The following is a 23,186-nucleotide window of genomic DNA, read 5'->3' on the forward strand; positions in this document are numbered from 1 at the left end:
GCTTTTCTATAAATATATAAAGTAGTTACTGTTGCACATGTATAGCATTGCCATTTTATTAGTGACACAAACTCCTTGTTTGCCAAGACAGCACTTGGTATTTTTTACTTTCTTAGCACAATTACTAGCCAACAGTTTTCTGAATGTTATTCCCTCTAGAGTTCTAGTTACAGCTGGATACATACAGTGAAGCCTGCATTTTACATACATACATATATACTGGAATATAAGCCGAGTTTTTCAGCACCCAAAATGTGCTGAAAAAATCTACCTCGGCATATACTCGAGTCAAAGATCGGTGCGCTCCCTTCTTGGCCGTAACAGACCTTGTGCACCAACAAACAGGATCCGCGACTCGAGAAGGATCATTCCCACAAGGCACCCTAGGCTATGGCCCACTTGGTTTTAGAGTCCCAGTCCAATGGATCGCCCCCCCAGGATTTTCCTTCTTCCGTTGTTACCTTCAGGCCAGGCAGTAGCAGACTCGCCACTGAAGCGCCACCCACGCTTGCGGCCTGAGTGTGACCGCTTTCTGCCAACTGCAGAATGCGCTTCCCGGAAAGTAGATGCAGTCTTCGCGTCTTCCTGTAAGTACAGCCTGAGGCTCAGGCAACTATCAGAGAGTGCATGGCAGAATGGGGACAGAGCCGGTGCTCATACTTATACAGCGGTGAAATAAGCGTCTTTACCTGCGCCCAATATAGGATCCAGGTATACGCAGGATAGCAGTGCCATGATGGTAGGGCTAAGGCTAAGGACAGCAAGGATCCGACGAAGGGGGGTTTGATAGTGCAATTTGGCGATGTCCTTATGTGCACTGTTTAATGCAGACAGAGTCTGCCTTTGTATGAATAGACGTAATAGACCGGCTCCCACTGGAGTTACATGCCTCATGGAGAGGGCTGACTGGCGCTGATTTCCACTATTCCTGTCATGTTTTCACACATGCTAATCTGCACCTTTAAGTTATTTGGGTGTTGCAGGGAGATGTAGTTCAGCAACATGCAGGTAGGCTTTTTGAAATGCTATATGTGTGATTTCTGGATTGGGCCTTCTGTGTTGTTGCACTTGAGCTGATACACATTTGTTTCTGTCCTTGCACCTGTTTTTTTTTGCTGTGTGTGTGTGTCTGTGCAGAATCTGTGGCATGAAGCTGTATATGATTAACTTTTAACTTTTTAAATTAACTTTTTCAAATGTGAGCTCACTGATCTTTGATAACTTTCTGTTTCACTTACGGTATACAGGTATAGCAAGTATATAGTATAGGCGTATACTCGAGTCAATACAGTTTCCCAGTTTTCCAAGGTAAAATTAGGTACCTCGGCTTATACTCGGGTCGGCTTATACTCGAGTATATACCGTACCCTAATTTTAAGTTTTTCCATATATTTTTTGTGGCCCCATCAATATACAATGCATAATACATTTCCCTGACTTTACACCATTTCTTGGTCCCCTGAAATACATAAAATGGGGGTTTTACTGTACATAAAGTAGAGTAACAACAGCTGGAAGAGACTGCGCACAACTAATATAGTATAGAACTAGTATAGAATATATGTTTATACATTCTGTTTCAGTCTAGGTGCTTTGTTCCAAGAGCAGAAAGGGTTAAAAGATGTCATTCAAAAAGAAACAATGAGGTGGATACAGGAGCAGGAGAGGGGGTGAGGTGCAAAACTATATAATATTATAGATATTTCTATCTATACAAATATATAGAGTGAGGCAGAGGGTTAATGGCAACAGAGAGGTGAGTGTGGGGGTAACTCAGCAGAATGAGAAGGGAAAGGGTGAAATAGGACAGTGAATTGAGTGAGGCCACACATAGACAGGGTATTCAATGGAGCAGCAGGGCAAGGAACTATAGGGGTTAATGTGCTTTGTGGCACAACCCTGTAGTGATCATACCTGGTGGTCTAGTGGGGGGACGGCAGGGACGCCTGCAGCCCCCTCGGCGGGGAAGCCCGCCATGCCGTTCTGGTTCCTCTAACACCGCAGGCGCCGGTTCTTAGGGCGCGTTCGGCGTGCCTCCTTGTAATTCAAAGGCGCAGGCGTGATGATGCCTGTGCGCAATGACGCCTGTGCGCAATGACGTGAAATTTAAAAGTATTTAAAGGTACATTTCATTTTTAGACACTGCCCGTTATAGGTTTTGTTACCTCGTGGTGTTTGAGCTTTGTGCTGTTCTGAATCCTGATCTGATCCTGTAGTTTGACCCCTGCCTGATTATCGACTATCCTGAACTGTAGTATCCTGACCCTTGCCTGAATACCAACTACCTCTTTTGCTAATCCCTTCTGATTGATCACTTGGTTTGACCTTTGCCTGCCTGACTACGCTTGTATTCTGCCTGTCCAGACCCAGCCTGTTGTGACTACGATTCCGTCTCACACCTTGTACAGTGACCTTCTGCCCAAAGACTTTGCGATCCAGTTGTGCCCCTCTGCTTGTCTAGAACCCCTCGCCTTGCACCTCGGGACAAGTACCCCCCCCCAAAGAAGTCTGATTGGCTAAATTTCTGGTGTTCAGGTGTAAGTAATGATTGCACCTCATTCTGAAGACATAAGTATGCTGTGCCTATTGATGCAGGAAACCCAATAGTAAAAGAAGCAGCATGGCAGCTTGCACTAATCTAAATACAAATAAGGTAATGTGATAAAGTGAAAAATTCTATAGTGGATATTTATATTTACAAAATAATTAACATTAATGGTGATTTTTAACATTAAGCTCTTCCTCCACTACTATACCTCCACATTTCTAGCAAGTACAATAAACTATATTTCAACAGCACAGACTCCATCATACGGCTCATTTCAGTTATATGTGCTAATTTGTTTAGTGTATTATCAGTATCTATTTTTATCTGCTCTGCTGTTAATGGACATTCTTTTGTTGATTTTGCACTTATTAAATACAAATTCAAAACCGGAAATAATAGTTTCTCACTTGAACTGAACATGTAGACTGTGTTCTTAATTTTACAGTCTGGAACATTTATACCATGTCCCAATTCCCAATTTTATCACCTGAGCTTGAGCTGCTTGTGTTCAATTTTTCAAATGTAGCTTTACTATGGTAGAGTGTTGGAAGATGCCTGGTGGAACACTCCATATCTAACACATGAAGCTGGATTCATAGCTGACACTTATACACAAAGTTGATGTTTGCCAATTGTGATAACACATTTCGGTATCACTAAATAAAAATAGGTGATTTGACCTAAATACACTAAAAAAAATTAGGTGTTTTGACCTAAAATAAACAATGTCTCTCTTATAGAAAAATACTGTGGTCTTCATGCAATTTCTTTCCAAAATGATGTTTATGGACAATCCATTATCAAATAATATTATATGTAGTTGAGCATGTATGTAACATTATAGATGGTCCAAAATAAAATATCTGTATATATATATACATCAAAATATATAGAAAAACTACTACAAATGTGTCTCAGTAATTAATACCTAACTGTAATACCTTCTTCTCTCACATTCTTTATATTGAACATGACACCAACTCAATGCTAATGTAACTGGTTTTGTACATAGCTACATAGTTAAATTTGGTTTAAAAAGACCACGTCCATCAAGTTCAACCCTTACAATGAAACCCAGCATCGATAAATACACACAATCACACCAACCCCTCCATACACGCACATAAACTTTATATACCAATATCTATACTAATGTATTTGTAGATTTTAGTATCACAATAGCCTTGGATATAATGCTTGTCCAAGAAAACATCTAAGCACCTCTTAAAAACAATAACAGAAGAACCACCTATGCTGCTTCAAATAAAAGTTATTTTCCTCTAATATAAAGGGATGGCCTCTGGTGCGGTGATCCTCTTTATGGGAAAAACATTCCTGTTATTTGTCTATAATGTCTTCTAATGTACGTGTAATCATGTCCCCTCGTAAGCAAATTTTTTCCAGAGGAACAAACCCCAACCTTGACAGTCTACACTTAAGTTTTCCATCCCACATAACACAGAAACCCCTAATATATCCATCACAGTTACCTGTTTCTTCAAAAAGTATGAATAAATGTAATTTTCTATGCTGAAATCCAGTTGTTTAACAGTTCTTTTCTTTCTGCATAATTTGAAATCCTGGCAGGAAAGGAGGGACTAAAACACTAATGTTACAAATTGTAACAACTTCTCCACACCTTACAGACAGCATGCAGGAACTACATAACCCACAATGCATTGCACTGTGATGTTCCTTTCCTTATCAAGGATTTATGGGGTTTGAAGGGGGTTTGAAGGATGCAGGCTGAGGACAGCTGGCTATTGATACAAAGTAACAGTAGTCAGCCAGCTCATCAAAGTAGTCAGAGAGATCAGCAGGAGAGCAGGGGGCTAGGCTTAGGGAACTGTCAGAAACCATTAAAAATAATGAAAAGTCTGCATATTTTTTAAATGATGTATATTGCAAAGTTGCTTCCGGGACCATTTGGGGAAATCCACGGTCGTGTACCAAGATGATATCTTAATCTTCTCCAAAGACTTGGAAAGTCATCGCTCCCGGGTGAAGGAGGTACTCTCTTTACTGAGGGAGAACTCTCTCTGCAAAGTTGGAGATATGCGTCTTCGAGGTGTCCAAGATCCCCTTTCTTGGTTACATCATCTCCCCAGAAGGTTTTGAGATGAAACCCACCAAAGTCTCTGCAAATCAAAAGTGGCCCCTTCCATCGAGCAACAAGGCCATACTAAGATTCATCGGGTTTGCAAACTACTACCGACAGTTCATCAAGGGGTTCTCCTTCCGCATTGCCCCCATTCTTGCTCTCATCTGAAAAGGGGGTAAACCTAACTCATGGCCTCCTCCAGCCATAGAGGCCTTCCAATTCCTGAAGGATGCTTTCACCTCTGCTTCAGTCCTCTGACATCCTGATCCTGTTACCTTTTTCCATTTAGGTGGACACTTCCAATGTTGGGGCTGGTAATATTCTTTCCCAAAGACATTCGGCTGATGGGAAATTACATCCGTGTGCATACTTTTCCAAGAAATTCTCTCCTGCGGAGCAGAACTATGATGTTGGGAACCGTGAACTCCTGGCAGTAAAGCTCGCCCTCGAGCAGTGGCGCCACCTTTTAGAAGGGACCTCGAACCCGGTCACTATCTATACTGACCATTAAAACCTAGAATTATGCCTGATCCTATTTGTACCGCAAAATTGGACTTGAACCCTTAAAGCTTCCTCCTTGGTCCCAACTACTCCTGCTGGGAGCCGATAGGCCCCCTGACACCGATAAAGAAGCATAAGTATGATTTCATCCTTTGAGTTACTGCCCTTTTCTATGCAAGTTAGGACTTTATTTTCTTTAGCAGCCACTGAATGACACTGCCTGGAATTAGACAACTTATCTACAAAAATACCCAGATCCTTCTCAGTCAAGGAAACCCCCAACACACTGCCACTTATTGTATTGCTTGCATGTATATGATTTCTGCATAACCTTGCAATTGTGAACATTGAACCTCATTTTCCCATTTGCTTCCATTTCAGTAAAATCACTCTGCAAAGTGGCAGCATCTACACAATTTAGTATCATCATCAAAAATATAAACAGTACTTTACTTTCAATGCCCACCTCCAGGTCATTAATAAACAAGTTGAAAAGCAAAGGTCCAAGTACAGACCCTTGCAGTACTTTGCTAACACTGGTTGAATTATAAAATGTTCCATTCACCACCATTCTCTATAATCTATCAGTCAGCCAGTTCTCTATCCAAGTACAAATACTGTGCTCCAAGTCAACATTGCTTAACCACATGGGTGTCCGCAGAAAATTTTCCGGGGTGGGGCAAGGAGGCATCTGTGGGCGGGCCTGTGAGATAGGTGGGTGTGTCACTGCCATCAGGGGTGGAGCTATGCCACGGCGATCAGCCGATCGCCGGGTCAATCAAGGGAATCCTGCACAGTTTCCCTAATTTGAAAAACCATCCAAGAAGTTTTGACCCGGGCAACCCTTCAAAATACCGGTTGTCTGACAAGTGGCAACCCTAGTTCACACAAAGATGGCAAAGTGGCAAGTTCATGTATAAATACCCCCAGAACTCACAAACAGATGGTACAGTGGCAAGTACATGCATAAATACCCCCAGAACTCACAAACAGATGGCACAGGGGCAAGTACATGCATAAATACCCCCAGAACTCACAAACAGATGGCACAGGGGCAAGTACATGCATAAATACCCCCAGAACTCACAAACAGATGGCACAGGGGCACGTACATGTATAAATACCCCCAGAACTCACAATCAGATGGCACAGGGGCAAGTACATGTATAAACACCCCCAGAACTCACAAACAGATGGCACAGGGGCAAGTACATGTATAAATACCCCCAGAACTCACAAACAGATGGCACAGGGGCAAGTACATGTATAAATACCCCCAGAACTCACAAACAGATGGTACAGGGGCAAGTACATACATAAATACCAGTAGAACACACAAACAGATGGCACAGGGGCAAGTAATTGTATAAATACCCCCAGAACTCACAAGTACAAGGCTGCAGACTGCAATAGATAGGGCTTTCCTTCCTTCATTTTCTCCCGCGCTGCAATCTGTGCTACTGGCCAATCAGATGCTCCCTGGCTGCTCTCTCTCTCTGTCATAGCTGAAGTAATACGATCCGGCAGCACCGTGACAAGGGAGGGGGGAGCGAGCACCTAGGGAAGGAGCTAAAAGAAAACTCTGCTGCACAGAAGAAAAATCTTTGAGGGATCGCGACAGAAACCACAGTAAGCTGGGGCCAATGCACGAACAGGTGGAAACTTATGTGCACAGTCCCAGGGGGGGCACTGCCCCCCTCTGTGGACGCCCATGACTCGAACCAAGTTCGATGATGACACAACTGTGGTGGGGCTCATCAACCACAACGACGAGTCAGCGTACAGAGATGAGGTTCAGCATCTGGCGGTCTGGTGCAGTGAGAACAACCTGTCAATGAATGTGGATAAAACGAAAGAGATGATCGTCGACTTCAGGAGAACTCTCCCTGTTCTCACACCACTCAACATCAACGGCTCCACAGTAGAGACAGTAAAGAACACCAAATTCCTGGGAGTCCACATCTCTGATGACCTCACCTGGACCACCAACACCGCCTCCATCACCAAAAGGCTCAGCTTCACTTCCTAAGATGACTGAAACGGGCCAGCCTTCCGCCTCCCACCCTCACAGTGTTCTACAGGGGCACCATAGAGAGCGTCCTGACGAGCTATATCTCCATCTGGTACAGCAGTGCCAGCTCTGCTGACCAGAAAAGTCCACAGCGGACTGTCAGAACAGCTGGTAACATCATTGGAGCGGCTCTTCCATCACTGCAGGACATCTTCCACAAGCGCCGTGTAAGAAAGGCCTCCTGCATTGCACTGGACTCCACACACCCCTTACACGGACTGTTCATGCTGCTCCCATCTGGCAGATGCTTTGACAGTATTAAAGCCCGAACAACTAGGCTGCGTGAAAGCTTTTTTCCGCAAGCTATCAGACTCCTCAACTCACTGCCTGTCCTCCCACTACATTCCAGACACACCTGAACTGTGAACTTAACTTTGTGAACTCTTAATTTATTTGCATAATTCTAAAGGTTTACACATGTATATATCCAATTTCTGCCTATATATTGCACATTTCATGTTTACATATTTATTGTGTATTTTTAAGTGCCTTTTTGTGATATGTACTTGCTGGAGCCACGTCGTCTCGTCTCACTGTATATTCGTATACTGCTGAGATGACAATAAAGTTTACTTTGACTTTGTTATTGGGTAAACTGAGATTACATGAACAGGCAAATAACTTATAAGTGGCCTCCTCATTCTCTATGTCTCCTCAACAACTGTGTTACAATACTGCCCCACCTTTCTTAATAATTACAAACTGATAATATTATATTGCAATAGGTTGTGTATAGTGATTGGCGAATCAGACCCATTTACTTTTCCAAATATTTCCAATTTCCAATTTTTTTTGATGCACAATAATTTTTTTTACCCATTTGAGTCTATGGCCATCATTCTCATAGCAAACTTGTAGAAAAATTTCACTGATCACTAGTTGTATATAATAATCCTGTTCTGATTAAACAGAACCTCTGAAATACAGGTATGGGACTGGTTATCCAGAACGCTTGGGACCTTGGGTTATCCAGATAACAGATATTTCTCTAATTTGGATCTTCATGCCCTAAGTCTACTAGAAAATCATGTAAACATTTAACCCAATAGACTGGTTTTTGCCTCCAATAAAGATTAATTCTATTTTAGTAGATCATGTACATGGTACTATTTTATTATTACAGAGAAAAAAATAAATTATTTGATTATTTGATAAAATTGAGTCTATGGGAGATGGCCTTTCTGTAATAATGGATCCTATACCTGTACCATTAACATAACTACTATTTTCAGTACTTTTACTTAGCCTGTTTTATTTTATCAAAAGAACCCAAGACACAATGCTGAGAAGGGGACACAGTAATAAGGAAATGTCTTGTTCGTACACGACTGTATATGTTCTATATATCAGGCTGTATCCTAGTAGGAATAAGGAAGAATGTTCCACATCACTCTTGTTTACATGGGATATAGTGATGAGCATGATTGTCTTTGTTGTAGTGATGAATAAAATTAAAGACCTGCAAGTCTTGACAAAGGTTTAATTTGGATATTTTGGCTGGATCCCTCTTTTTTTGGCCCCTAGGTCAATATAAATATACAAATGAATAATAATAGGTAAAGAATAATTTTGAATAGCATGCTTTAAACATGATTTCTATTCTGCATGTAGCACTACAAATGAGTAGATTAGAAATTCAAACTGAAAATGGTGCTCCTTGAAATAGATTTCTTTCTCAATTAGGCAAATATTCTGCTTGCTCCAGTTCTAAAAGCTTCGTACATCTTTTCAATTTTCCACCCCATTACTATAGAGACAGGAAATGTAAATCTTCTGTGTCATTATCATGTGTTTTCTGTAAAGAGTTTTGCACTTTGCAATAGAAATTCTTCAGAAAAAGTTTTGGATGCATTAAACAGGGATCAAGGCTACCAGTGCTGTGTTTTTCTTTCATTTTATTTAAACTAATTTTCTAACAATGCTACTTTTAATATTCCTATAATATTCCTAAAATTATACTTTCCCATATAGTATAGTATGCATAGGTGATGAGAAATTGTTATACAGATATCCCCAGGCTTTATTTAATACAGAATAGTAATATACTGTCAAAAGTATTCATTATACTGGTAGACACTAATTTAAAAGCATAAAATAAAATGTAAGAGAATAAAAATCCTATAATCAGGGTATTTTTATGCTTATGTGATTTTTGTGTTTAGAATAATACATTTGTATACCAAATGTGAAAGCCACTTTCCACAATAATGCTTCTGGTTATTGTGACGTGTCTTGTTCACCCATGCTGTAACAATAAACATTCAAGATATATGCAGACATGATATATCAGGCTGGGCTTTGAATTTGAAATGCTTATGTATGTAACATTTAATTACCTACTGTATGTCTGTGTAGGATAGCTTTTTTGAACTGATGCTATACTACCCACATTACACTTGTCTTGGGTGGATATAGCTAACCCTAATTACTTAAGGTCCCCATACACGGCCCGATAAAAGCTACCGACAGGCCGAGTCAGCAGTTTATTGGCCCATGTGTGAGGCCATCCGACGGGCTTCCCGATCCATATCTGGCCAAAAGTCGATCGGGCAGGTTAATAAATACTGTTGGATCGCATCCGCATCTGTGCGTTTATGCGGTCCCGCAATCCAACTGCCCGTTTTGAAATCATTATGATCCGATTGTTGGGCCCTAGGGCGTATCAGCCCGATATCGCCCACTTCAATGTGGGCATATCGGGGAGAGAGCCGCTCATTTGGCGACATCGCCAAACTAGCGGATTTCTACATCTATGGCCACCTTTAGCAGACTCATTAACATTAGATGGAGTGATGCATGACACCAAAGAGAACATAGAGTTATCAGGTACTGTATTATTTTGCTTTTGCTTAAAATTAATTTTATAATAAAGATGGCTATAAACTAAAACACTTCAAACAAAATTTGGGGACTGATGAAGAATTCTTGACTTACTGTATAGCCCTCTAAATGCAAATTGTTCTATCTATTTCATTACCCAGCACATGTTTTTTAAACCTTGTGGACCCGTGACATGGCTAGAGCAAGCTAATAGGTATTCATTAGTGCACACTTCATGTAGTCTTGGATTCACTGAGAATATTTAGCCAGCCAATGGGAACTAAAGGTCAATAGCTTTGATATTTTGTTCTGTGTGAATTTTTATCTTGACTTGACATGCTTCTACGGTATATATGCCAGAATATGAGAAGATAATTATAGATTTTAAGTCCTGCAAGATGCTACACAGAAAGAACATAAATATCAACTTAAAAAAGTCTAAATCAAGGATTCTGTGTAACATATGTTTTCTCAAAACCCAAAACTTCCTCAAAGTTCCCAAAGGAGCCCACAGTTCCTAGTCTCGGCTCACACTTCTGCTTCTAACAACTGCCTTTTGCTCTGATAGGAGCCCTCCGCTACTCAGGTGCTGCAAGGTCTTAAAGTGAGAGAACCAAGGGGGATGTTCTGGGTAGGCAAGGGAACCGTAACGTACACAGAAAGGACAGGGTACAGTGAGCGTATTTATAGAACAGGCCGGGTCAGTTCCAAGGTCAGGAACAGATAATCAGACAAGAATCACACCCAGGAATTATCAGGAAATACAGAAGACCTACGTTGGGCAATGAGTCAGTGCAGGGCAGGAGGTTTTATAGCCAGACTAATAGCTTACACAGATCACCTGTAGCCAAATAGGCAACAGGTGAAACAAGCCATGCTTATTTGCTATTACAAAGCATAGCCATAGGAGTGAACAGCAATGTGCACAGTACAGGAACACCGGGTCCCCAGTTCAACTCCAGGCAGGATATTACATTCTGCACATAGACTTTAACAAATTGAACATACTGTAACCAAGTAAGGGTACAACTAAAGCTACATGTTTGCACACAGTTTTACTGAATGAAGAAATGCAGGAAAAAAGTAGACTCCGTTCCAGTGATGAGTGAATTTTGGATTCGCAGCAAAATTCAGCAATTCGCCATCTGCAAATTTTTTAATGAAACCGCGGCAAAAATGCCCTTTGGCTAAGAAAAATGTAAAAAAAAAATTTGACGCCCATTGACTTCAATGTGTCTTATTTTTGGTGTTTCGCAAATTTTTTTGCATTTTCAATCATCACTTCTCAGTTCTAACCAGAGTGTGTCTTACAATGTTCTTGCAGTCAGAGAAAATTCTAGTCTGGTCTAAATTACATTAAACAGATAGGGTGGGTAAACTCATGTTGAATCCAACACTATTTTAACCATAAAATAAGTTTCTGTATAAACTGTAAAGTTATATAGCATTTGTGTTTTGTTTTTTCTGTACAATTATTATTATTTTTACTATCTTAGTTTTAACAATGTGCAAATATAAATTATAGTTTAATGTAAAAGTGTATTTCAATGATAATGTATGTGTAACCAGAATTAAATCATATTATATTTTCTTCCCTGAACCTTAAAAAAAATGGTTAGATATAATACCTGGCACTGGACCAATGTTTCAGGTCTAGTAAAGTATTGAAAAAGTAGGCAGACCTAAAAACCTATTAACTGAGTAAAACACATTGGTTTCCAGACAGCAGACAGTGAATGGACTAATATGGAACAATCTAAAGAAGTGACCTTTCCCTTAAGTGTTTAGCCTTTTAGCACCTCCCCGTCTTTCAGTTTTGTGCCAGATCAGAAAAATGAAGGCATATTGGGTCGTTGAACTACAGTTAATGGACTTTTGTGTTTTTCCCAACCCACATTGACAATGTAACTATATAATTAATAGCATCCAAAAGCAAGCAGTATTGATTGGTCAGCTGCAGAAGAAATAATTAAATGAAACATCTGATTGGTTGCTGTGGTGAAATTTTCCCAAATGTACTTTTTAGTTGACAGGATATTTGGCAATTATTATGTGGCTACTTTTGCTTTACTTATGTATATATTCTTAATTTACTGTATATACATTCCTGCAGGTGTCACAAGAAGAAGCTACTAGAAAGCAGGATATGGAGAAAAACTAATCAGTTTGCCCCTAAACAGTAAGTACAAAATCAATAAAAACAATGTGAATTAAGTTAAATCCTTAGCAATCTCTAAAGCAGCACAAAATTGGACTTTTATAGATGTTAAGATTAATGGGATATCATTTTATGTGACCTATTTTCCACCAATTTTCGCATTGACTATAGAAGTTGTGGTAGCTTTGTTTTAAATGATGACTTTTATGATGTAACTTAATTTGGGAATGTGCTACTGTGATTTTTTAAGGTATATTTTATTTTTTATTTTTAACAAAACAAAATGCATTCATTCTAGAAATTAATTCTAGTAATACAACAATCAAAAATTCAAGAAAATTCAAAAGAGACTAGAACATGTAAAGGTAAACAAAGGTCTGGGATCGGAGGCTATTCATCCCAGTGTACTAAACGAGCTTACCTCTGTAATTGCCAAAACTTTTTACTTAATTTTTCAGGATTCATTGAGGTCTGGCATAGTGCCGAGAGACTAGCAAATTTCCACTATTCAGAAGGGGATCTCGTTCTCAGTCTCAAAATTATAGGCCAGTTTGTCTGACGTTAGTTGTAGGATAGCTTTTAAAAGGGGTATTAAGGGATATTATACTTGACTACATTGCAAATAATAATATATTGTGTGCAAGCATGGTTTTATGCATAAAAGGTCTTGTCAGACTAATTTAATTTATTTTTATGTGAAGGTGAACATCTGGGATGGCAGTGGGTGCAATCTACTTAGACTTTACTAAAGTGTTTGATACAGTAACACACAAAAGGTTACTGGTTAACTTCGAGCTGTGTCTAGCTATGCAGTCATGTGTCAGCAATGTGTACAACAACGGGCTGAGAACACATCCTTGAGGAGCTCCTGTGCTCAATCTGATGGTGTTGGAACACCATCAACAAGCAACAGACAGGGAAAGAGGGGCATTGGGGGCAAAGAGACATGGCTATTCCAAGATTTTTGCATTCTACTAAATGAACCCATCTGTGTGATTTCACTGTGTGATTATTGCTTATATATTGCCTTTGTGCCTTAAGCTAGTCTACAATGTGAAAAGGATTAAGTTCATGTCCCTGGGTTGAGCACATTTTCTCAAACTGAATATTGCTAAGTATAGAAACAAGAGCAGATCACATGGGAATATATGTCAGTCTAAGAATCCAAAGGCTTTTATTCTTGCACTCTAGCAATGATGTCATATTAGTGTCCTATGTGTGTATTCTTAAGCCAAAAAGCAGAATCTCTTAATTTCTATAAATATATTTTCATAATTCTGCTTGCATTTAGCTGAATTTATGTTTTTTTCAAGTTTTAACAAATGCCTACTTAAAGTAGTATATATCCAATTGCTTTCAGATGCTTTTCTTTGCAACCACACTCATTTTGAATGTGTTTAAATATCAGACGTATTCGTCATATTTAATGCATTTATTATAGTGTAGTAACAGAACATTTGCTAAAATGTCCCATTACCAGAACAGGTGTGTGTTTTATCAACATAACTATGTATAACTATAAACACTTTTACTGTACTTGTGTGCTTTCCCTTTGTTTGTGTATGGGTCTATGGTCGTTAAATGTACATTTCAGGTTCTAGCAAATGTATTCTTTCTCTCTTTTCCTGGAATGGCAGCCACACTAAACTCCAGACAGAAATGCAATTCACCTGTTTTAGTGTATTTTGAGTGCTGTTTCATTGCTATTTGGAAGTATGCCTTATTCTAACTAATGGTCGAACTCCAAACAGAGCAGACAATGCTTTAATAACTTTCTGCCACTAGGATGAGTACTACTATTAATTTTAGAGTATTGTCAAATATACAGTATGTATATCAGTGTATTATGCATAATTTTTAGTTACTGCCAACTTAGTATAATATGTAGGATTTGTTAGATTGTTTAAAGATTTTGTATAAGAATGGCTTCCATTGAAATATCACTTATAAGAACATAATTTATTACCACCCCCATTATATACATGCAACAGCATTCCATTTGTCATTATGACGCAGTGAGGTTAATCCTGTATGTCCTGAACTAAAGCAGCTCCTTCAGTAGCTTCCAACAAATTCAATAGCAAGTATGGTTGATCATTTTTAATTGATTGATTCATCATCAATTATTGATCAATGAATGAAAGATAAAATGGCTGTGGAAGATGAGCTGGTGAATGGATGTGAGGTTCACTTGTGTCAGTCTTACTGGGTGCTTAAAGTTCTACAGGTATCATTTTAATTTACAGTACAAAAATATTCATGCATGCTTTTGAACATACAGTATACTGTGTTTTGAGACAAAATAATTTTAAGCCCTTAGAAATGTATATAATCTTACCAGTCTGGCAGCATCACTTGCAAAATTGCTAACCTTTTTTTTCTAACTGAACCTAATTGAACTGAGTCACTTTTCAAGCAAATGATATGCAAAGAATATAATGGCTGTAAAACATTTCAATTCTTTTGGGTAGTTATACATAGTTAAGATAGTTGCCAGGATAAAATTATATTTGAGTCCATATTGTATTTAATTTTCTAGGAACAAGACACTATAAGTTTTTATATATAAATATACTGTATATACAGAAAATAGGAATTAAACTGACATGAATCATATTTTTGCTGTATCACATCAAAGGAAGATGTTGGTAGAGAGGAATAACCTGTAACACCTTAGTGATGGACATGAGGTTTTCAGCACCTTTGATATGAAAATGATGTTTGAAACACTAGTTCTTCAAAAGTGAATTTCATGCCTGCCATTGGCATAAAGCAGCAGAACATCTAGAATTTGCTTTCTGCATCAATCCCTTAACCTTTTATGAAATATAAGGCTCATTTATATTTTAGGTAATCCTTTATGATCTAGGATAAAAATAGATATAATAATAATAATGTGTCTACTATTCATACGTTAAAGGGTCCTCCCTCGCAGTTTCTCTCACTTGTTCAGCTAGTTCTCTGTAGTGTGAGGTTTGCATTATATAAAACATTATTTAATTGCAGAACAGTGCAGGAGTCTCCCACACAATGGTAGAAAACGTAGTTTTTGATTATAACATGCAATCAGCAGAGTACGAGAGCACATAGCTCATCGGCTTTCATTTACATCAAAAGTAATGTTCCTGGGGTGTTTTTTATTTTCTTTTAGCAATTCACAGGCATGCAGTTTATCATCAGCACAACTCCTCTGGCACAATATAGATCTGTTCTCTCTACATGAGGCATTTTACTTTCTACATAGTGTCTCAATATTTCAGTATCAGTTTAGAAGTGAAAACCATTGTAACTGTCAGAAAAGCTGCATCCTCTTGTAGAGATTTAATGACTGATTCCTTTCTTGGTAAAGAAAGAGAGATACAATTACAAAATAAATGCAACTGACAATTGTTAAAAAGTAATCTTCAGAGCCAATGATTTGATATAGTGCTTTAAGACCAACAAGTCTGGGGGATTCCTGCAGGGCCAAAATTGTTGTAGACAAATGGGGTTCATCTGCAGGGAGTGCAACCAGTGCTAGAGGGAGAGGATTAACTGAGAGCAGCATGAAAGTGCATGGAGGTTTGTGAACCAAGCAGCAGTGACAGGTGATTAACTGTGGGTGAGTTGGAGTGCTTGGAGGAAAGGACAGGCAGAGCACTGAACCAAGTAGTATTGCACCTGTTGAATATGTTAAATATGCTCTGGATGGTTGAACAAAATTATGATACTAGGGGCACATTTACTAAGGGTCGAATATCGAGGGTTAATGAACCCTCGATATTCGACCATCAAAGTAAAATCCTTCGACTTCGAATATCGAAGTCGTAGGATTTATTGCATTTACTTTGATCGAACAATTCGAACAATTTGAAAAATTTGATTTTAATCCATCAATCGAACGATTTTCCTTCAATCAGAATTTGCTTAGAAAGCTTATGGGGAAGGTCTTCATAGGCTAACATTGGTGCTCGGTAGGTTTTAAGTGGCAAAGTAGGTAGTCAAAGTTTTTTTAAAGAGACAGTACTTCAACTATCGAATGAGCGAATAGTCGAACGATTTTTAGTTTGAATCATTCAATTCGAAGTCGTAGTAGCCTATTCGATGGTCGAAGTACCCAAAAAAAACTTTGAAATTCGAATCCTTCACTCGAGCTTAGTAAATGTGCCCCATAGTGTTGTGTAAGTCTGTCCATTTTGGTTCACCGAAAAATTAGCAAAACTTAAAATTCACAAAACACATTGAAGTTAATAGGTGTATTTTCATTATGACTTTTTGCAAGCCATACATTTTTTCTACAAACTGGCCATTTATTTTTGCTGTGAAACCTGGTGAAAAATGTTGGCCATCACTAATGATAAAGTAGATTACAATTATGACCATGTAAACTTGGGTCTTTGCTAACAAATTATATTGTTATAACTCTCCATGACTATGAAAAAACTATATTCCACACCTTGTCAGGACTGAAATAACACCAAATTATAGATAAAAGTGCAGATATGAAGATCAAAGTGTCTCTCTTGTCTAATTCTGTCATTTATGGAGACATCTGTAATTTATGCAGAGAAGAAGGCTCCAATCTCTTTTTCTATTAAACAAAACTCTTATCTGGCAGGAAAAATAGGAAGGGCTGATCCCCACTAAAGTTTCAAGATTTTTTTCTCAGTCAATTTAGAGTGTCCTGTTGAAGTATGCGTACAAAACAGATATACTGTATTCTGCCAACCAACACTCACCGTGGAAGACACTTGAATCAACTGAAGAAATGTTAAAAAAAATTCTAAAAAATACAAATGAAGACAAAAAACACAAAGTAAAACAAAATAGGATAGTTTTACTATATATAATTAAAGGGAGTAGTTCAACTTCAAATTAACTTTGGAATATTGTTCTGCATGCATTAAGCTTGGGATGTGCATTGCTACTTGGCCTAGTAGTCAGGCAGCAATTTGGAAGTCAGAATTGGGGACAAATAATGGAAGATAATCAATAAACAATACAAACAGCAACAAAATGAACATCTAATTTGGTTACCAATACATTTGAACTTAGAGTTAAAAAAAATCACATACATTCAAAATTGGACCTTTGATAAATAACCCCCTGAAAGTGCCACAGAAGAAACGGGTTTCATGATAAAATAGCACCTGCCAAATGTTACACCACTTTGGAATGAATGTTCTATTCCTAAATTATAAACTAAAACTCACACATTTTTTGGTGGTGGAATTGTCATGTATGGCATAATTTACACATCTATGTAAGACTGTCCGGGATGCAAATAGCACTTTTGGTATTAAGAAATGTATAAGGGAACAATATTACACAATTTAAGTTCTTACAACTTATATCCTAATGAGCCAGATACCAAATTAAGTCACCAGAAAAATGCAGGTGTAATTTTACGCTGTTTATTGTTTCACTATTGTAGAAATCAGCAGACGAAAACCATAAGTACAGGTATGCAATCCATTTTCTGGAAACCTGTTATCCATTAATCTCTGAATAATATATATCCCATGGACTCAATTTTTATCAAATAATTCAAGGTATGGAGACCCAAATTATGGCATGACCCATTATCTGGAAATCCCTGTGTCTTAAGCATTCTTGATAACAGGTCTCATACCTGAATTTTCAAAACCATGTATTTCTTATATCACCCATACACCGAAGTTTACACCATTTCAGACCATTTCAGATGTGGCATATCACCTTGAATTTAAATTCCAGAGTATATATTATTTTTGGTAAGAAATAATATTCCCTTTAAAATTTTCTCTTTGAAAATGTCACTATTTTTATTTAACCACCTGTAATAAAGTTATGGAACTGATATTACATCAGTTATATTGGTTTGCCTGTCATTCGTGTCAAAGAGAGTTTATAGGAAAAAATATGCTTTTCCAGCAGCAATGCTTTAGTTGCTCAGGCTGTATTTGCAGTCTTTGCTTTTATTTCAAGTAGAACTAGAAGGAGAAAGGTAGAAGGAGCTTGACAAGGGGACTCCTCAATTTGACCCTTTACCTTGAGCTATCCAATTGAACCCCATTATTATATACCTTAAAACCAGGAGACAGCGATGGGTGGGAAATGGCCACAGCATTTATTTACATTTTATCAAACAAATAGGACCTTGCCAGCTTAACCTGAGGCAATATTCTAAAAACAGAATTTAACAAGAGATTGCTACTATGCTCTGCATACGAAGTCAGCACTCACCAACCGAATATAATGTAATTAGGTGCATGTCCCAGGCAGCCACTTCCAGCCGAATTAGACAGCACCAGGCAAATCGAATTTTTTCTTAAAAAAGCCTTTATTAGAAGGGCTTGAGGAAAGGCTAATGTAAGCCTGAAACGTTGCTTTTTGTCAGAGTAAAGCCCTTCTAATAAAGGCTTTTTAAGAAAAAATTAAATTTGCCTGGTGCTGTCTAATTGCAAAGTGCACCTAAACACAGCTACATGTGATTCTGCGCATCTTTAACCTAGACCAGTATAATTTACAGTAGCTACTGGTCATTTGGATCCCTTGTCATGCAGCCCCTGTACTTATATCTCCAGGGCTTTCCTTCTTAAAGGACAACAAAAGTCTAGCATTTTGACATCCATACCATGGCAATGACATTTTTCCCCCAGGCCAAAGATTGTTTTTGCATTAAAACTGCACTGAACCTAAGGAATAGCAAGTTTTTTAATTCAGATTTTAATCAAAATTGCAAAAGGTGCACATACTATCTAGAGGAGTAATTAAATGACCATTTGCTGATGTACCATCAGAAGGACAGCTACATTGCCTGTGATGTGTAAACTGGTTGCAGTTGCAGACAATCATATCATGCATCATTGGCATGAGTCAACCTACTTTTTGTAGAATATTGACTCCAGAGGCTAATTAACTTACTTCTAGCCATGGACTTTTTCCTGTTGGTAGTAATGCAAAATTGCATTTAGACTATTGACTGCACTGTGGTCTGCTTGCAACACCAGTGCACAGGGAAGATTACAATTCTGTAATTTAAAGCACTCACTGTCTCTGAATGTCCAGCTGGTGTACAATTTCCACCTCAAAATGTTGGTGTGTAATTATAAGATGGGAGTTGAAGAATTTGACTGATTCCTCTGAGCCTTGACTTCAAATCAATACCAGTCTGATGATGTAGCATTTCAACTGTTAGACAGGCCTGGTCAGCCAATGTCAGTGACCAAGCTCACTAATGGCTCTTGTAGATGTACAAAAGCAATTACCACTAGTGAGGGGCGAATCTGACCCATTTTGCTTCACCAAAAATGTGCCGAAATGCATTGAAGTCCAAGTGGGCGACAACTTCTTTTTTTGACGTGCAACAATTTTTTTTACCCATTACAGTCTACAGGCATCATTTTTGTGGAAAATATAACTCATCACTAATTACCACTAGTGCCAAGTAATCCTAGAAAAGTTATAATATCAGCAAAAATTTCAGAATTATATGCTATACAGACAATTTTCTAGATACTTTTGGTAAGAGTGCATATCTATGTCTGTATGGGGGTGGGTGTATTATACTTGCACATGAGACATACTGCTTTTCATCCAAATGAGTAGTGAGTATCCTCACTTTTTTTCCTTCGCTGCTATTTATGTGGAATCACTTGACTCTACATATGCTCCTGCACAACAGTGACTTAAAACAATTGGATGAAATTTAACCTATAGGGTATTTCATGAACATGATCTTTTAATGCAAAATGTTGTCATCTGTATAATTTACTTATAGAGGAGTTGCTCAATATTACATGCTGCCCAGACACACCGATTGGAAATATCTTTTACATGTATACCAGCTACAGTCAGGTTATCCCAGTGGTGGCCAATAAAAGGGCAACCATTGGGAAATGTTAACCTTGAATGCAAGCAAGTTGCAGGTACAATTTAGTCCCTGTGTAAAATGTATAATGAAGCAATATAATTCTTTATAAATCCGATTAAAGTGAGTGTAAGACTGGCCAGACCAGGGATAACTTTGAAGTAGTTAGCCAGAATATATTGCAAGATATGGACCAACAATTCCTGTTTAGTCCATGGTTGGCATTTTTAATAGCTTAAGGCACACTAGCAATTAATTAATGTCCTTAATATATTGACAAAGGGTTGAGTGCAGAGGACCACTTGTCTTTGTATGCATCAGAAAAACTCTGCTTATGTTGTCACAGGTTATATAAACATTACTGTGTGGCATTTTCTATTTGTTTTTCTATTCCTTTCAAGGCATATGGCAGTACTTTAGTTGAATAGTGACACTCTGTCTTTATTACATTATTGGGCAGATGGTGTTGCTTCAAGATGCATGCTCTACAATACAAGCATCAAGATGTATGCAGCTGATTGAAAATTAATTTTTATCTTCCATCGTAGCATTTCATCTTCTTTCCATTGGGCAGCTTTTATTGATGCTTAATACTCTATTTCATTGGTCTAAGGTAAGGTAAGGTTTCCATATTGCTTGAAAAATCAGGGACACTACTGATATATGTGAAATGTAGAACGTTCAACATATTGCCTAGCATCAGAGGCACAGAAACACAGCACCATCACCCAAGACTTGAAGAGGTGCATTGAGTTACAAACCTTTCAGTTGCTGTTGTAAAACAACAACAACCTATGATGTTAACAACATATGGGGAAATTGCTTGATCATTCCTGTTTAAAGCTGTTTAAAAAATGTCATTGTTATTTATAGATTCTTTGGAAGATGTGCACTGAACATCTATTACAAGTTACATACAATATGCATAGCTTGTTTAAACTCTAATGACTTTCAGTTGAGCTGGAAAAGCATATAAAAATTGAGATCTTGATTTTAAGCTGGGAGCAGATTATGCTTGGTAAGAATTTTGAGAATGAATATTTTTTAGTTGGAAGTGTACATGCATTATTAAGTATTGCATTATGTTGCTTTCTCTTGTTATGCTGTCTAAATGTTCAATTACAGAATGAGATAAAAAGCAATTTCTGTATGTTCCTCGTGTTTCTTTTTTTCTGGTTTACAATTCATACACACATATTTATACACTATGCATTTCCAATACATGCAGTAACATAACTACAATTAGCTAGGTCCCACATGGGGAGGCAGGGATAGCACCCTCCTTCCCCCTACCGTGAAATCTCTCATTTTGTTGTATGGACATAAGGACCGCAAGAAGCAGTTGTTTGGAACCATGCAGCAGAATTTACAACCATCTGTGTCCTCCTCTCTCCTAGTCGTCCTTCACATGAATACAGCCCTGCTGAATTCTGGCAACTCTGCATCTATTAGAGAGGTGTAGGCATTGGCTTTCCCAAAGGCAGTTTAAAGACCTTCATATGTGGGCATGCAGGTTATGAAGTGTAAAAACATTGTGGTGGGGCATGTATTATGTAGTTTAAACCCTTGTCTAAACTTTATAACTGAGCCATAAAATATCTAGGTTAAGCTATTTGACAGTAATTGTAAATAGTGATTGTATTTAAACCAGTTAAACCAATCATCTCATGGAAACATTAGGCCCTTGTATTAATCACCTCTCAGTAGTGGATATATAAAGTATAAGGGATATATTATATGTAGCGAAATATGGATGAAGGTCTTTGCACTGTATTGCTCTCCTGTTTTATATATATACTAGACATTAAGCCCGTTAAATTAACGGGCGCTAGAACATATGTAGTCAAACATTTATAAAAACAGAATTGTTCTAGGTCGGCGAACGGTAACGTATTTACGTTTTTCAGACTATCACCCAGAATGGTAAAACACGCCACAGTGTAAGGGTGCGAAGTTGCACGTCTATCTACCATACCTCCCAACATTTGAGACTAAAAAAGAGGGACAAAAAATTGTGCTGTGCGTAGCCCACTTTATGGCCACTCCCCCTCATAAGTCACGCCCATTTAACAAAAACACACAAATTATTTATCTATAAAGCATCCGGTATGTGCATTTTGCAGCTGAAGAGGATATCAGCCTAGTGTATGAGCCTGACATGTGACTGCACAGCCAGGGTCCAGGAATATACCATGGCGGTCAGGGGAGGGGCAATAAGTGTTTCATTCAGGTGATTTGCGATGTCTAATTTATATGCTCAAGAATAGCACCCAGTACACAGTGAGAATCCTCACTGGATTTCTATATAAGTTATATAAATTGCCCTACCCAATCAAATTACTGCCACACTGAGCCTTTGCACAGAATGACAGAGTGACCAGATTAGTAACGAATGCGCCCAAACTGTAATGACCGAAACACAAAACATTTCATGCTTCACATTTAGAATTGTGAAACTGCATTGCCCGACTGCATTGTTTGTTTACCTATCACTTCCCGGAATCTTCATCTCCAGCGGCAGAAGTGAGGGAGAGGAGGAAGCATGAATGGGCGTGAGTAATGAATTGAAGTATCTAGCACTTCTGATGGGCACATACGTGCAGAAGAAAATAATGCTGCATGCCATCGCCTAATTTTTCTCTCACCCCCATCCGGCTGCAGTCACACTCCGCACCTCTGTCCTGGCTCCTCCCTCAGGCTCAGCCGACAGATTGTGACATCACGCGCATAGTCTCATCTCGCGAGACTTCACGCCGCTACTGCTGGACTGAACCACGGGCACAGCCTTCCCCAATCCTGCGCCTGGTCAGGTATTCCTCCTCCCTACCCCCAGTGTTTGTGTAGTCCAGGCCCAGTGCAGTGTGCAGGCCCAAACGGGAAGGCGGTGCCTTTGCTTCCTCCTCCTACTTCCAGTGTGCGGGAGCTGAGAAGTTACTGTCCCATCTCGCGACGCAAAGTAAGAGTTCAGTTCCGGGACTCCCTTTGCAAACGTCACGCTCCCTTGGCTTATTGTCGGTTTCCTTTACAGAAAGCGCGGTCAAGCGCGGATATCCTCCGCAAGAACCCGCAGCAGGACTTCGAGCTCGTCCAACGGGTTGGCAGCGGCACCTATGGGAATGTGTATCCTACAGATCCTGTCTCTGCATCCAGTCCCTG

General features: G+C 38.8%; 1 protein-coding gene across 2 annotated transcripts in view; it reads right to left on the reverse strand.

The window, feature by feature from the left end:
* The window catches only part of LOC108705572 (cadherin-18-like), a 385,765-nt gene that overhangs the window by 259,086 nt on the left and 103,493 nt on the right, over window positions 1-23,186 (reverse strand). The window lies entirely within an intron of this gene.

Source organism: Xenopus laevis, chromosome 6L (assembly GCF_017654675.1).
Source record: "Xenopus laevis strain J_2021 chromosome 6L, Xenopus_laevis_v10.1, whole genome shotgun sequence".
Taxonomy (NCBI): Eukaryota; Metazoa; Chordata; class Amphibia; order Anura; family Pipidae; genus Xenopus; species Xenopus laevis.